At 34.4% G+C, this 12,184-nt stretch overlaps 1 protein-coding gene across 2 annotated transcripts in view; it reads left to right on the top strand.

Moving 5' to 3' along the window:
* Positions 1 to 12,184, top strand: part of LOC111502355 (uncharacterized) — a 53,222-nt gene that overhangs the window by 3,958 nt on the left and 37,080 nt on the right. Inside the window, exon 1 of one of the 2 annotated variants that reach the window (XM_074185627.1) lies at positions 2,137 to 2,155. The exons of the other annotated variant lie outside the window; for it this stretch is intronic. The gene's annotated coding sequence lies outside the window, so the exon portion shown is untranslated. Of the gene's footprint in view, positions 1 to 2,136; positions 2,156 to 12,184 lie in introns of those variants that run through there. 2 annotated transcript variants of the gene reach the window in all.

Raw genomic sequence — 12,184 nt, 5'->3', positions numbered from 1 at the left:
TTCATGTCTGGGAGACCTGATCTGCAAGAATTTCCGCCTACCTGCAAAATGTATCTTCAATTTTTTGAGAATTGTGAAATTATTAAGAGGGGGCTGGAATTTTTTTCTGTCGGAAATGATTAACACCAGGTTAAGAGATTCATGTCTGGCACACCCGACCTGCAAGAATTTCTGCCGACCTGCAAGATTTATTTTCAATTTAATGAGGAATGTGGACTTTTTCCATACTCAAAGGGTGGGAATTGGAATTTTTTTTGTCGAAAATGATCAACCTGGTCGAGATTCATGCCTGGGAGACCTGACCTACAAGAATTTCCGCCGACCTGCAAAATGTATCTTAAATTTTTTGAGAATTATGAAATTATTAAGAGGGGGCTGGAATTTTTTTCTGTCGGAAATGATTAACCTGGTCGAGATTCATGTCTGGCAGACCCGACCTGCAAGAATTTCTGCCGACCTGCAAGGTTTATTTTCAATTTATTGAGGAATGTGGACTTTTTCCATACTCAAAAGGTGTGGGTTGAAATTTTCTTTTCTAGGAGATCCTAAGTAGGAGATTTGAGCCGGTTCTAAGCCTCCCCCCACCACTATGACGTATTCATTGCTTTTTTTGTTGTTTAGTGAAGTCAAGGTGATGCGACCTTGAAGTGTCTGTCGCATGGATCGTTCATATTTTTTTTTCCGGTTCTAAGTTTCCCCTCACCACTATGACGTATTAATTGCTTTTTTTTGTTGTTTAGTGAAGTCAAGGCGATGTGACCTTAAAGTGTCTGGTTCATGGATCGTTCAGATTTTTTTTTTCATATGAGATTTTGTGTGTGTGTGTGTGTGAGAATGCACGGTACAGGGTTTCATCATGTGCTTGTCTATGTACAAACATACGTCTGCATACTTCGAAGATCCTCCTAGTAATGAATGCTCCATCGGTGTGAGCCCACCAAGTTAGTAGTGGTGGCAACAGCAGCAGCAGCAGCAACCGTTCAATGGTAAGAGAGCAAGATGTTCACTCCACGACGTCTGGCTGAGTAATGCGTATGCATCGCTCTATCCCCAGCATCAACCGTTCAACGGTAGGAGAGTTAGATGTGCACTCCACGGCGTTTGGCTGAGTAATGCGTATTCATCGATGTGCCCTTACCTCCCTCGATATGGCGATGGCTATGACGTAACGCATGGCTCTACCCTCACTCTCGACGGTGACGCGCAGGCGACGTGGATTATGGTATTTAAGAAGCGGGCGAGTGTTGGTTATGTCAGTTTCCATCGAGTGAGTTAGTGAGAACATATCATAGAAAATGTATTCTTGTGAATGTGGTAAATCTTTTACTCGTAGTGACAACCTTCGTCGTCATCAGCTCCAGAGTTGTCAAGGAGGTCCATCAGTGAAACGGGTGAGATTAGATGACGCTGCAACACCTATGTACACATGTAATTGTTGTAATGTGATGATTCCATTGACTCAAGTGAATTCTCACAATAGAATTCTGCAACATAAGAATAATGCATGTGTACAATTGAGTGATGGTGTTCAAATTATAAAGAGTGCCTTCAAGCGTCGGATTGCTACATACAGGGTGCAGAGTTCCATTGTTTCCACCGATTACATGTTATTCTTTAATGAAATCAGGCAGAAAGTTATAGAATTATTGGAATCAGCCATCAGGGTTCACAAAATCATCAAAGTGAATATGGAAGTATTTGGGAGTTATATTCTGCAAACACAAGATCTGAAGTAAACCAAATCATTTAACTCTCAGAATAGAACAGTTGACCAATCTACTGATTTGAATTCCGTATTTGATGGATTTCGAAATGGGATTATCGATCAAACTACAGAATTCCAGGAACGTGATTCAAGTAAGCATTTCTACCAAGTTTTAATTGGATGGATCAGTGATTTTGATTTATATTTAAGGTTGGACTTGTGAAAAAATCATGTTTCTGGAGGTGAACATCAATAAATACAGCCCGCTCAGTGGATGTTCATATGTGAAGCTGCCTGAATGTATCGAGCGTAGGAAGGCCGTGATTAATGTCCGTAATAAAGACCAGCATTGTTTTGCATGGGCTATCACTTCAGCACTGCATCCTGCAATCGATAGAGCGTCAGAAGTTTTATCATATCCACATTTCAATACAGTCATAGATGTAACAGGTATAAATTTGAAGGATATTGTCAAATTTGAAGACAACAATGACATTTCAGTTAATGTGTACGCTTTAGAAAGTAAATTCGAGAAGGGTAAAATAATGTATGAAATAATTGGACCATTACGTTACTCTCAGAGAAGACTTAGGAGACATGTCAATTTGTTACTTATCACTGATGATTTCGGTAATAGTCATTATTGTTGGATCAAAGATCTTTCAAGATTAGTTTCAAGCCAATTATCGGCTCATGAACATAAGAAATATTTTTGTGATGGCTGTCTATTATATTTTTCTAATGAACAATTGTAATCACTTGAGTACTACAACACCATTAACCAATTTCAAAGTCAATAAATATGGGAAAATGGTGCCTGAAAATATACTAACTTATGAAAACTTTGAGAAACAAATGAAGGTACCATTTGTAGTGTATGCCGATTTTGAATCAGTACCTAAGCCGATTTAAACCACTAAACCAAATCCTGAATACTCGGACTCGATCAAGACATTCAAACATGAGCCTTATTCATTTGCTTATTTGATTAAATGTTCATACAATGATGATTTGTCAAAATTTGTTTCGTATAGGGTTGTGGATGCGGCCCAGAAATTCGTCAGCAAAATCGAAGATGATTTGAAAAATATTTATGAAAATCACCTCAGGTTTCCTATTCCTATGGATGCACAAACTCCTGAGGAAGAGGAGCAGTTTGCTTCTGCCACAAATTGTGGCATTTGTTTTAAAAAATTTAATGATAGTGAAGTTGAAGTGAGGGAATGTTGTCATCTCACAGGAAAAAAAGGTCCCCTGCTGCTCATTCATCATGTAATTTGAATTTTAGATTACCAAATTTTATTCCTATAATTTTTCACAATCTGAGTGGATATTATTGTCACTTATTCATAAAGGAATTGTATAAAAACAAAGATAAAGTGGATGTCATCCTACAAACTAATGAGAAATATATATCTTTCACAAAATATCTCTTTACACACTCCTATACGGATAAAGATGGTAGGATGAAGAAGAATTATTTGAATTGAATTTGATAGTTTCAGAATCTGATTGTAATAAGTACGCTACAAAATGCCTAAGTGCCAACTGTCATCTGTCTCGGGGGTCATGGATTAAACCAGTCAAGCCCAGATCGTGTATGATTCCACATACTAGCCCTAGCCATCCTGTCCATATATATATTCAATATCACATGGTGCAGTCGGGAAATTGGAATTGAATATTAAATCTTCAATCATCCGATGCTGATAAATAGCAAACACGAAAAGTGAAAGGTTAGTTAGTCAGTCATCAATCAAAGAAAAGCTGGAACATGGATTTTCGTGGAATACCACCCATGATCATGTCCGGTAACCTTGCCGAAAAGTGGAGGTTCTGGAAGCAGAGGTTTTTAACATATTTGAAAGCAACCGAAATCGCTAAGAAGGAAGAAGCGACGAAATGTGCTCAACTCCTCACGTTGATAGGTGAAGAAGGTATGAGAATTTACAATACTTTCACTGCAGATGAGGAAGACACCTTAGACGAATTATTGAAGAAGTTTGACCAGCATTTCATTCCTAAAAGCAACTTGACGTACGAAAGACATAAGTTTTTGACATATAAACAAAAAGAAGGGCAAACTATCGAACAATTCATAACAGAGATCAAAAATTTATCACATAATTGTGAGTTAGGTGACTTAAAGGACTCGCTAGTGAAAGATATTCTGATTTGTGGTCTCAGATCAGAGTCTTTGAGAGGAAATTTATTACAAAAGGATGTTAAAACTCTTGAGGAAGCGGTTAGTGTATGTATAAGTATGAAAAATACCAGGGAACACAACAAGCAGACTTCTAATGGTCAAGGCGAACACTCAGAAGATGTTGATGCTGTTAGTTCCAAGGAACGACCAACTAGAAAACACTGGAATGGTCCACAAGTGAGAACGAGTAACCAGCAGTGCCAAAAATGTGGAAGAAATCATGGCTATGGAAAATGTATTGCAAATGCGATAACTGTGGAAACTTCAACCACTTTGCAGCGTTATGCAAGAAGAAAGTTGGACAATATAAAAGGGATGGTAAAAATTTATATAATAAGTATAGTAAAAAGTCTGGAAATAGTCATAGAATTCAATTAATAGATAAAGATGTTACAGAGTATTGTAGTAGTGATGAGGGCAACTATGAAGAGAATTATACTTTTGTAGGTTCCATAGAACATGGAGACATGAATGATGTTAAGGAATATTTTGAAAATTATTCAACAAATAAATCTAATGGCAATAAATGTCAAAATTGTATTTATACAAACAGCCTTGTTCTTGATGGTACTAACAATTCTGAACTTTCAGGCAGCACAAGAAATATTAACGAAATACTTTCAGTATCTGAGATGGATGTGGAAGCATGGCTTGCGGAGGTCGAGGTCAATGGAAAGTACCTCGTTAAAATGAAATTAGGTACAAGAGCAGTAGCGAATATAATCCCCATGGACATTTTGAAAAGAATCGAGTTTGACACAGATAAATTACAAAGAAGTACAGTTAAATTGAAATCATATACATGTAATCAGTTGTCTATAATAGGCCAGTGCTATCTTGAATGCAGGTATAAAACCAAATTGAAAACTATTTTATTTCAAGTAGTCAGTACAAAGAGTTGTCCAATATTAGGCTTACAAGCATGTTTGTAGTTCAATATAATTAAAAAAATTGATAATATTGAAGAAAATATAGAAAATAAAGATTCTAAAATATTAGTCAGTAAATTTAAACATTTATTTGAAGGTATAGGCAGTATTAAAAAACCTTACCATATAGAATTGAAGCTAGATGCACAGCCAGTCACTTTTTTGTCTCGTAAAGTACCCTTTGCAGTACGTGATAAGTTGAAAGAAAGTCTAGACAGGCTTGAATCTGACAAAATAATTGTTAGAGAAACAGAAAGTGCAGAATGGATTAATCCTGTTGTTTTAGTTAGGAAACCCAATGGGTCTATCAGAATATGTTTAGATCCTAAATACTTGAACATGTCTATAAAGAGACATTTTTTTCAGATACCTACTTTGGATGTAAATTGGCAGGGTCAATAGTATTTAGTACTTTAGATGCCACTCAGGGTTTTCTACAAATTCATTTAGATGAATATAGCTCAAAACTTTGTACATTTGCTACACCCTTTGGAAGGTACTCTTACGTCTTCCATATGGCCTAGCAAGTGCTCCAGAAGTATATCAGGAGAGAATGATAGAGATTTTTGGAGACATCGAAGGCTGTAACATATATATCGATGACATTATAGTTTATGGGAAAAATCAACAGGAACACGACAAAAGACTAGAACAAGTATTTAAAAGGGCTGAAGCTTATAATGTGAGATTTAATAAAAGTAAATGTCAATTTTCTGCTGAAGAAATAAAATACATGGGACACATAATCTCTAAAGAAGGCTTAACAGTAGATCATTCTAAAGTGGAAGGCATAATAAATATGCCAAAACCGCAAAATGTAAAAGATGTTCAGAGATTTTTAGGTTTACTAAATTATGTGGCAAAATGTATAAGTAATCTATCAGAAAAAACTGCACCACTAAGGGAATTGCTTAAAAAAAACATATAATTTTATTGGGGTAAAAAACAGGAGCTTGCCTTTGAAATGCTGAAAAAGGTGCTTTGTGGGGCACCCTGCCTCAAATTTTTTGATGTAAAAAGCACAAACATTACAATATCGGTAGATGCGTCAAAGTCAGGAATGGGCGCAACAATTCTCCAAGATAGTATACCTTGTGCTCATGCATCACGTGCATTAACTGTAGCTCAACAAAATCATGGACAGATTGAAAAAGAACTTTTGAGTATATGGTTTGGTTGCTCTAAATATCATCAGTATGTTTTTGGGAAATGCTTTGTTGTAGAAACTGATCACAAACCATTGCTATCTATTTTTAAAAAACCTATAAATGAATGTCCTGCTAGGTTGCAAAGGCTCTTAATACAACTTCGGAAATATGATTTCACAGTAAACTATAAACCAAGTAAAAGTTTGATCATTGCGGACACTCTATCTCGAGCTTATGTAAATAAATATTTTGATGAAAATATTGATATAGAGCTGGAGGCTCAAGTTTGCTTAATAAATGAAAATGTAAATGCAACAGATTAGGAAGCTCACTGAAAAAGATCCGCAGTTATCATCTTTAAGGAACTTGATTTTGAAATCAAATGAAAAAACTATCTGAAAATTTGAAATGTTTCTTCAAGTATAGGGCTGAATTAACAACAGCCAATGGTCTTGTATATAAAGGCACTAAATTGATAGTTCCTAAAGCACTTAGAAATGAAATCGTCGAAAAAATTCATTTGGGACATCAAGGGGTAAATAAATGTTTATCTAAAGCTAACAACTCTTTTTACTGGCCATCAATGAATAAACAAATACAAGATAAAATACTCACCTCCGAACCTATGAGTCCACATGCCATCGAAAAGAAGCCATGGGTTAAAGTTGGGGTAGATTTATTTCATTTTGATAACAATTCGTATTTAGTGATTGTCGATTATTATTCAAAATTTTTTGATATTGCCAATCTAAACAAGGATCTGACAAGTGAAAACGTTATTATAAATCTGAAGACAATATTCTCTAGACATACCATTATTTCGGACAATGGTCCAGAATTTAGTAGCTTCATGTTTAAACAGTTTTCAAAGAAATGGGAATTCAATCACATTACCTCATCCCCAAGATATCCGCAGTCAAACGGGGAAGTTGAAAGAACTATTCAGACTATAAAAAACACACTAAGAAAATGCAGAAAAGACGCATCAGATCCTCATTTAGCATTGTTATCTATAAGAAATACGCCACTAGATGGGCAATACTCACCTGCAAACATTTTATATAATAGAAACTTGAGAGAACTACTTCCAACAAGTAATCTCCAAAATTAGTATCATTTTAACAAAAATACATATGATAGTTTTATTGACAAGTCTCAAAAAAGAGAGAAATTTTATTATGACAAAAAATCTTCTAGATTTACAAACAAAATTAATATAAACAGTAAAGTTTTAGTTAAAAAGACGCTTCAGGATAAATGGAAATATGGTATAATTTTAGATAAAGTAGGTGTAAGATCATATAAGGTACTATTGGAAAATGGTAAAACTCTTGTCAGAAATTCTAAATTTTTTAAACATTGGAGAGAAAATCACAAGAAAATCACAAACCACTATCCAACAAATCTCACTGTAGAGAATTATCTAGTCAACAGTTTGACAATAATGTTTATTTAAATGTAGTACCTAGTAGTAGCAACAGTGCGAACAGTATGGATAGAGAAATTAATGGTGCGAGAAGTGCTGATAGCATTAGATCACAGTTTAGTTGAAAGTGCATCTGATCTAGATAATTCAAATACCATCGAAGGTGAGCCTACAGAGGCTAATTGTAAAATGACAACAAATGTACAAAATGCACGTCCTGAAATAAGTGGTAGTAATAAACAAACCAATTATCCTGAAAATCTGATTAATTTTGAGACTTTGTCAACCAGAACAAGATCAGGTAGAATGAGCAAAACGCCAAAAGAATTCCATAATTACTACGGCTTCAAGTAATTTCAAAATTTATCAACTGTGTTATTTTGTCAACATATTCTACCTGATTTTCTACTTGTCGTCACAAGACGATTTATTATAATATTTTATGGTGTGGTGTGGTGTAAATTACTGTTAATTGTGAAAATATTAAAGTATGTATCAATAAGTACCGTTATTCTCATTACAAACATGAATATAATTTTGGAAAAAAAAGGAAAGATGTAATAAGTACGCTACAAAATGCCTAAGTGCCAACTGTCATCTGTCTCGGGGGTCAACGATTAAACCAGTCAAGCCCAGATCGTGTATGATTCCACATCCTAGCCCTAGCCATCCTGTCCATATATATATTCAATAACACACTGATCAGTGTATCGCGACGAGATGCGCAAACATTTCCCACAAATTGAAAACTTCAATTTAATGAGAAAGAAAGGTGTATTTCCCTATAGTTTTGTTGATGACATCGACAAACTGAATCATCCAAGACTTCCAACCAAAAATCAATTTTACGATAAACTCAATTGTGAACATATATCAGATAATGATTATGGGAGAGCTCAACTTGTTTGGAATTTGTTCGAATGTCAGGATTTGGGTGAATACTCTGATTTATATTTAAAGTCAGATGTGTTACTATTATGTGACATTTTTGAAAACGTTAGAAATATATCTGTTGATAAATATAAATTGGATCCGGCACAATACTTCACTGCACCCGGATTATCGTGGGATGCCATGTTGAAATATACTAATATTGAATTGGAATTACTAACTGACATTGATATGGTTCACTTCTTTCAAAAAGGTATTCGTGGTGGAATCAGTCAATGTAGTGAAAGGAAACATAAAGCAAACAATAAATTTTTACCGAATTATAATCCAAATGAACCATCTTCATTCATTTCATATTTGGATGCAACAAATCTATATGGTCACAGCATGTCCCAATCATTACCAACAGGAGAATTTTTATGGTTAACACCTCATGAAATTCTCAATCTTGATATAATGAATGTGGATGTTGATAGTCCTTATGGATATGTATTGGAAGTGGATATTCATTATCCCCAAGAACTTCACGATAAACATTCCGATTTTCCATTCTTAGTTGAACGTTTGATACCTCCATATGCAAAATCGAAAGTTCCGAAATCAATTCCAAATTTAAACGATAAAAGAAAATATATTGTTCACTATAGAAACTTATAGCAAGCTGTCAATCATGGCTTGATAGTGATGAACACACATAGAGTATTGAGGTTCAAGCAATCATGTTGATTGAATACTAAAATGCGTAATCGGTCTAATAACAAATCTGAAAAAGATTTCTACAAACTAATGAATAATGCAGTCTATGGGAAAACAATGGAAAACGTAGACAATAGAATTGATGTTGGACTCATTACACATTGGGAAAATATAAAAAGAACTATAGGTGCTAGTTGTCTCATATCGCGACCAAATTTTAAAAAATGCTCCACTTTTACTGAAAATATTGTTGCTATTCAATTGGCTAGAGTAAAAGTTCATTATGATAAAGCACCGTATTTGGGATTTTCCATTCTGGAATTATCCAAAACAGTTATGTATGATTTTTTCTATGGATGTATCAAACAACAGTTTGGAGAAGATGCGTCCTTACTCTACACTGATACCGACTCCCTTATTCTCAAAGTGAATACAGACAATTTCTATGAATTTATCAAAAATAATATAAATAAGTTCGATACATCCAATTATAAAATAGGAAACCAATTCAATATTCCAGTGACAAAGTCAGTTCTGGGAAATTATAAAAAACCAATTGATATCGTTGCAGATGATATTTTCTATCTACACGCCAATAATAATACATTTAAATGTGAAATGCGATCCAAATATGAAATTGATCTGACACATCCAAATTCTATAGCAGAAATGATGGGGTTCGCTCATGGCATATTTCCACCAAATCAGATACATGAATCCTCATTACCAATAAACATTAAAACTGTGAGACTTATCCGCTTAGATTGCAATATAATATCTGGTTCATATATAAATGGTGAAGAATCCCACATTCTTTTCTCATTCGTTATTGATGTTGAACCTGGATACAATCTTACTAAAGAACCACACAGTATTATATATATATGCCTGTCAGTCCAGAAGGTCGTCAATTGATTCACAACATTACAGTGTGTATTTTGGATGAAAAAAATAACCTTATCGATTTTGGAAGTGATGAAGAGGTTTTCATTATTTTGGAATTGAAAAAAATCGAATAACTATTGTTATGGGTTTCATTTACAATAGACAAAATCGTATTGAACAATACCAAACCAAAACGAGCTGCACTATCAAAAAGAAAAGTGTGCATAAAAAGAAGCTCATTCCACAAGTGTATGCTAAACAGTTAGCACATAACGCTCTGTCTGTGAGTAATCTTAAATTTTTGAAATCGATTGGATTGAAAGTGAGAAAATAACAATGGTGCTCGGAACAAACAGTGAAAAGTTGAATATATTCGATGAACCAATGCTCAATCATTCTCTCAAAAGTTTACATGAGCATACATATAAGCCCTACGGATGACCGCTATTCAGGAATTTGGATGAAATTAGAATTGCAATCAATAATCAAGATGTTATACTAGATATTGCCGAGAGCTTCAATTACATAGACGGTAAATTCACCCTCAAAGATGTAGCGAAAACATGCTATCTCTCTAATAATGCAATTGCATTTCTCTTTGATGAAATTCGTTACGAAATGGGTGGTGAACAAGTGGCTGTTGTTAGAAAACCTGGGATAACATCTACAATGAAAACCATGATGTCATTTGGACAATCTCATGCTAACACAATATTGACATCTGGCTGGGGACTTTCACAATTGAAACAAGATATCTTGGATACAAACAGTCATGTTTCTAGTGGAAAACTACCACTGAAATATTTGATGGGTTTTGCTGAAGATTACAACAAAAGTATCTTGAATGCCAAACAGGAATTGATTTTGATTATCGCTCGATCATTCAAAAACTCATATATAGGTGAGGTTGATGCTGATTTGGAAATAAATAAAATCAAATGGAAAATAAGAAATATTGTACCAGATGATAAACACAAGCTCAAACTTTTGAGTAGAACAAACAAAAGCGGTCTGAATGCCAAAATCAAGTTGGCTTATCGCATGTGGGACCTGTATGAACTACCATCATTACGTGGGACTTCTTCAGACACATGGGCCATCAAAACAACTAACGCTCTGGAGACTCCTCGTTTTGTCATCATCGCATTCCAAAGTACTACCACATCTGAAGATAGAACACAGGATATTACAAAATTCACAACTGCTGATATCAATAGTATTCGAGTATACTTGAATTCTGAAGTTTATCCATATGAGCGTTGGAATTTGAATTTCGATAAAAAACATGATGCTCCTGCTTATTATGCTTTTGAGAGTTTCCAGCGAAGTTATTATGATAAAGATATGAGTGAACCTCTGATGGACATTGGACAATTTAGAGAGAATACTCTATTCGTCATCGATTGCTCCTATCAACCGAATGCAACAAAATCATCAACTATTGATATAACGATTGAGTTTGAGAAGAGGAAGACCAAGTTTCCAGACAATACTAAAGTATATGCATTAATTTTGCATGATACAGTTTTAATATACAATGCATTGGATGGTTCAGTTCACAGCAGATATTGACACTCTTAGCAACCTCCAACTTGTTTCCATAATATAATACTCACATTCCTATTTTATTTGTACTTATAAAGTGAGTGTATTCAACTAAGTTAGTAATGTTTATATTTCCATATAATTATCATCTAAATCATCTAATATATGAATATTATTAAAACAAAAAGAAATTCACTATACATAATTACTATTATTATTCAATCATATTGAATTTGACTAGAGATCGCGTTTTCATACCTGCAAAACTTTGCGGGCTCTGACCTAAATACACCATCGTATATTTACCACCCGATGAGTTGATACAAGTTACATCGTCATCACTGAATTGCAACGAAATACGTTTTGGTAGCCATGTTTTAAATAATTTTTCATTGCTCACATCTTCCAAAGTTAATAAAATTGATTTTCCAAACCTTGTAGAATAAGTTGACATTCTTAATTATATATACTTCATCAATTGGTAATGATGATAAAGCCTTTGGCTCTAGTATTTCAACCTTCTGTACAATCAAACTATTGATTTTATTTAAGTCTACTTTTGAAACGGACATGATGAAAATATGTATGAAAATATAACCAATTTCCAACAGCAAAATACACTCATCGTCTTCCTTCTATTACGAACTGAATAACACTCTACCAATTGCTTACTGCTGCAGTTATATTCGTCTACTGATTTCATAGTGTGCCAGGCATTTCTTTTATGTTGAACAGCGCAAGTCACCCCCACCA

The sequence above is a fragment of the Leptinotarsa decemlineata genome, unplaced genomic scaffold (assembly GCF_025532065.1).
Source record: "Leptinotarsa decemlineata unplaced genomic scaffold, Ldec_3_MD MMD2_tig00078346_RagTag_RagTag, whole genome shotgun sequence".
Taxonomy (NCBI): Eukaryota; Metazoa; Arthropoda; class Insecta; order Coleoptera; family Chrysomelidae; genus Leptinotarsa; species Leptinotarsa decemlineata.
The sequence above is the reverse complement of the archived record's forward strand: the minus strand, read 5'-3'. Positions and strand labels throughout refer to the sequence as shown.